Source organism: Brienomyrus brachyistius, chromosome 12 (assembly GCF_023856365.1).
Source record: "Brienomyrus brachyistius isolate T26 chromosome 12, BBRACH_0.4, whole genome shotgun sequence".
In the NCBI taxonomy this organism is placed as follows: domain Eukaryota; kingdom Metazoa; phylum Chordata; class Actinopteri; order Osteoglossiformes; family Mormyridae; genus Brienomyrus; species Brienomyrus brachyistius.
The window spans coordinates 7,738,137-7,744,176 of NC_064544.1; positions in this window are offsets into that span (position 1 = coordinate 7,738,137).

Genomic DNA, 6,040 nt, shown 5'->3' on the forward strand with positions numbered 1-6,040 from the left:
CCCGTGACATGCACAAGCCAGGCTAAGTTAGCGGAGATAAGAAGATTAAAGAGATGGCTAAAAGGTCAGTTTAGGAAAGAGGGGTTCAGGTTTACAGGGCACTGGGGGACCTTTGAGAACAGATGGGATCAGCTCAAGCTGGATGAGTTGCATCTGAACTGGAGGGGAAACTGTGGGTTACCTGTGCATTTGGAAGAGATGGAGAAAAGAAAAGGGACTCTATTGGAAGAAATTAAATCCCAACACCAAGCTACTGTACTTGGGCAAACTAAAAACAATAAAAGACATAGATCCGTATGACTTACCACCAGTAAAGTGGATTATGGACCCCGATGCACTACCTCTACTCATATACCTGGACATTATAAATGTCCTTGTATTTAGAATAATGAATAAGTGCATACACTTTGCGTGAGTTCAAGAGTTATAAATCCCTTGCTATTCTGTGATTTATAACACTAATATACATATATACATATGTTGAATTATACATATGACACATTATATATATAAACATAAACACACACACACTAGAAACAAATGTCATCCCAAGTCTTTAATATTCTCATATAAAAGTTGCAGTGTCTTCTTTTAAACCATCGAAAATATGCATCAACTGGTATGCAAAATATGCAAAAACATCAACTGGTCCACGGGAATTGTGCTAACATTCAAGTTACCTTTTAAAATAGGGATGAGATACAAATGATTTGGGAGCTGCAATTACATGACATCTTTGTTCGGCCTCCACGATTATCATTAGTGTTTAAGGTCAACTGCACAGGGATGGGACTCCTATAAGAGACAGAGTCACAAGAGTACACTAACCACGACACCTGCAGTGTACCTGAACAATCCAGCACCCGGCAAACATTTGTCAGAGCACATTGCCTGTGACAGTTTTGGCTAAGAATGTCACATTCTCGCCTTCACATGGCAGAACCATACTGATTGTAATTTTGGAAGACAGCAGTTTGTTTTTGCTGCGTACAAGACGGATAACACTCTGTTTGTGACATCTTCTCGTCGCCTCCTCAACCTGCTCCCCTTCGTGTTTTTTCCATGTAGGACAGGCGAAAAAAAAGTGTTCTATTGTCCAGTTTTCCATCTGAATGATGATGTTACCTACTGTTGCAGTTCTGGACGTAGCGGGTCTGACCAGCCTTGGCGACTTTTTTCGGAATCACAACAGAAAACCAAAACATGAACCCCGACACAGCGATTGCCTTAAAACACGGCGCATAAACAGACGTTACTATAGTAATGTGCGAATCACGAACAAACTTGTCTTTTTGAAGGGATTCTTTGAAGTGAACTTAACGAACCAAAATGATTCCAAACACTGTACACGCATGCGCGGAATGCCTGCTAAGTCTCTGCTTGTGAGCATATTGCGGTCGTCGGTTCGAGCCTGGCCTCAGCACATCTGCGGGTCCTTGAGCCGCAAGCGGTGGCTGCATTTCGCCGCCAGTTTGCTGTCATCCACAGAGAGCAAGTTGAGGGAGGTGTAAAAATAACATTCCAACGGATATTAATAAAATTCTTTCTATCTATCTATCTATCTATCTATCTATCTATCTATCTATCTATCTATCTATCTATCTATCTATCTATCTAATCTATCTATCTATCGTTGTGGTGGTTGTTCAGTGCTAACGTTCGCCTCAGTCAAAGTCCGCAATTCGTGAAGCATCCTATCACTAAACATCATGAGAAACACAGCCGTGACGACATCCAGCCACAACCGGCTCGCTTAAGTTCACTAAGCACCGCCCACTAACTGTACAGCTCCACTGACTTGGGATCAGTGAGTACATTGTGATCAGACAGAGCGCGATGTCAATGACCACCACTCGATCAGGCCCCCACTGGCCTGAAGTGTTACTGCAGTTCAAAACGATTCGCTGAACTACAAGACACCCCCAATTAAATATATATAGTAGCTATATTATATATATATATATATATATATATATATATATATATATATATATATATATATATATATATATATATAGCTATATTATATTATAGTCATCGGGTCCAGTCGTTCACCAGTTCCTTCAGCGTCCTTCTTCCATCTAGTCTTTTCATTCACTCGTTCATTCAGTGGTTCTTTGGTTCACCAGTTCACTTGGTTCACATCTTCCGATTCACTGGGTCTTTCATGAGGACCGGTTTATACGGCAAAATATTGAGTAATAAAACTTGCGATTGTTAACGTGTGAATATTCTATATATTTATTTGTAGTCAATATTAATAAATAAAATAAAAATAATAAATTGTTGGTTGCTGCTCGTCGTTGTTCTTTTATTATCATTATTATTATGATCGTTTTGTTTTTCTTTGTTTTGTTTTTATTTTTTGTGCGGCAATCTTTGTGGTCCTTTTTTTCTTTATCCCCCCCCCCCATACTTCTCCCCCACCCTTGTTCTCTTAACCTCTGCTTGTTGTCTTCTTTATATAAAAAAGAAAAAAATACCTCAGTAGAAATTTAAAATGAAGGAGTCCTTCAACTAATGTGTAAAAACTCCAAGCATGATAATTTAATGTTTTCATTTTTTTTTTTCATTGCGTTTCTTAAACAAAACTTTGGTGCTTTTGTTTTTGCATGAATCTCCAGTTTTTCCTTCATATTTAACTGAAATTTTGGTTGGGCACAAAACAGGAGTGGCGGAGAACGGGCAGGGGGGTTTCTAACATGGTAGTTAGAAATCTTGGCGTTCTTGTCGATTCAGATCTATGCTTTGATGCTCACATAAGAAGTATTACTAGAACTGCATTTTATCATCTACGGAACATAGCCAAGCTTCGTAAGATGCTCTCACTTAATGATGCAGAAAAACTAATACATGCCTTCGTAAGTTCCAGACTGGATTACTGTAATGCCCTCCTATCGGGTTGCCCGTCTGGATCCTTGCATAAACTTCAGATGGTACAGAATGCTGCAGCCAGAGTTCTAACAAACACTAAAAAATTTGATCATATTACACCGGTCTTATCCTCTCTTCATTGGCTGCCAGTTAAGTCTCGAATTGACTATAAAATACTGCTATTAACTTATAAAGCACTAAATGGCCTTGCACCAGAATACCTTAGTGAACTGCTGACCACATACAACCCTCCACGCTTGCTTCGCTCTCATGCCATGGGATATCTGTTAGTGCCTAGGGTAGAAAGAGCTACGGCAGGCTGCAGAGCTTTCTCCTACAAAGCTCCTCTGCTGTGGAATGGTCTTCCACCGGATGTGCGGGTTTCAGGTTCACTCTCAATATTCAAGTCCAGACTAAAAACACACCTGTTTAGTTTAGCGTATAGGGACACTAGTTCTAGCCCTAGCTAACTCTTCACTCCCAGTCAGGCCTGTAGTGTGAGGTGTAGAGCTGGGTGGGGATCGGTGCCATTGGCTTTGGATGAACTGGATTGTCAGTGCTGTCACTCTAGCTTTGCAATCTCTTGTGGAACTGGAGTGCTGACATTTCAGGGACTCCCCATGCCGGCATTCCCACTTGCCTCTCCCTCCTACTGATGCTGCCATAGCCATATCTGCCGGAGCTTGCAGATTGCACTTCATATTGTACTCACCTAGCTTTTAGCACTGCCAATAGCCTCCTCTACTATGCCTAATTGTACATTTTATTTCCCCTACTCCTCCTGGGGGTGATGCCTGGAGACCTCAATCTATCAAGATATCCAGCACACCCGACCACCACCAGTGACGTCCCTGCATCCAGCTCGCCGTTCTGATCTTCCATTTTTGACCCGCTGCCTTACCTCTGGTTGCCTGGCAATTGGAAGAAGACTCGGCTTCGGCATTGGCTTATCTTCCTTGCTCTCCTCTCTCTATTTGACTATCCCTGCCGGCCCCTGGAGGATGGGCTTCCCCTTTGAGTCTGGTCCCTCTCAAGGTTTCTTCCTTCTAGGGAGTTTTTCCTTGCCACTGTCGCCTATGGCTTACTCACTGGGGGCTTTGGGTGAGGATACTGTAAAGCGCTTTGAGACAATGTAATGTTGTGATAATGCGCTATATAAAAATAAATTTGTTGTTGTTGTTGTTGTGTTCCACAATGCAGTCTTTTTTTAATCAGCCAAAGTACTTAAGTCGAGTATAATGAATGTCCAAAAGGAATGTCGCTTACCTCTCCGCCTCTTGGACAGTTTTCACGTTTGGCTTATCCAGCTAACTGGGAAATTCTGCTTCGTGTACTATTCCCCATGTCTTTTTGGCTGTGCCTTATCACGACTGAAAATTGCTAGCGAAAGGCAACGGCAGTTTGTTTTTAATTATCTATTAACAGTTTTTATTTATTTTGTTGGTTTTGTGAAGTGGGGGAGTGACCGGCGAGAATGACGACAAAACAATATCGGGCGAACTACCGGCGTCAAAAAAAGCGATTTACAACTTACAACTCGGAGAGGGCGAAAAGAGACAACTTCTCTGAATGGTAACAAGGTAAGCTTCATATGTCAGCCATCAATCAAATAAAAGTACAGACAAGGCCAGTCGTCGCTGAGTTTTACCCGTTTTTAACCGTTTACGGACACAGGACTGCCTGTCTAAACGCAACCAGGAAGAAAAAAGAATAGCGGTAAGAAAACCAAGTGACGTTGTATTTGAAACGACGAATTCTAAATCAGATGTACATCTTCATTGGGGCAGTTCGTATCCTGGGAAAGAATATTAATTTTCTTATTAATTAAGTTGTGATAAAGGATGTCGGAATATTTAAACCTGAAGGCCGAGTTGAAAAATAATATTAGATGCGTTAAGTTGAATTGCAGTGTAAGATTAATGTTAGTTTTTTTTAAACATTTCAGTGCCAAAAGTGCTCTAAAAGCTGACGTCACCAATCTGCAGAATGGTGCGGGTCTGATAATTGAGAATGATGAGGTCATTGTTAATGAGTTTATTACTTTGCAAAAGTATTTACTCAAGAAGATATGAATAATATACCTGATATTACTTTAAATTTGGTTCCACCTTTTACATGTATAACTGAAGCTGATGTGTTACAAGGTCTGACTAAATTCAAAATTAATAAATCTCATGGTCCTGATGGCATCTTGCCTACAGTTTTAAAGGAGATGGAAGATACTATCTACAGACATTTAACGTGGCTGTTTCAAAAGTCTCAGTCTGCAGATGTAGTACCTTCGGACTGGAAACACACTAATATATGTCCCATTTTTAAAAAGGGAGAAAGAAGTGATCCCTCAAACAGACAAATTAACTTAACTTGTATTACAGGACAATTGATGGAGGCCGTAATCCTAGGAAATATTATTGAATGTCTAGACACTAATAACATTCTGAGAGACAGCCAACATGGGTTTAGGAGGGATAAATCCTGTCTGACTAATTTACTTGAGTTTTTTGAGGAGACGACAAGGGAAATTGATCGAACCAAGGCCTAAGATGTGATTTATTTAGATTTCCAGAAGGTCATCAATGTGGTCCCACACAAATGGCTCAAAGCAGCAGGTATATAAGGAACTGTAGCGGATTGGATCGAGAACTGGCTAACAGAAAGGAAGCAGAACGTAAGTATTAGAGGACCATTATTATTCATAATTTACATAAATGATACTGACACTAACATCTATGGAAAACTGGTTAAGTTTGATGTTGAGGTGCATCAGATTCTAAGTTTGCAACAGAGGTGTTACAGCAGGACCTTGATCTAATTAAGGACTGGGCTGATAAATGGCAGATGAAATTTTATGTAGACAAATGTAGGGTAATCCATGCAGGAAGCAGAAATATAATGTGCAGGTATTTTATAGGTTCATCTGAATTTAAGGAAGCTTATTACGAGTGTGTATGTTAACGCTTCCATGTGTCTCTCACCAATGTGGGACAGCAGTTAAAAAGGCAAACAGGATGTTGGGTTACATCTCCAGTTGTCTTGAGTTTAAATCTAGGGAGGTAACTAAGATTATATAATTCTCCTGTCAGACCTCGCCTTAAAATACTGTGTCCAGGTTTGGTCACCTTACCGCAAAAAGGACATTGCTGCTTTAGAAGCAGCCCAACGTAAG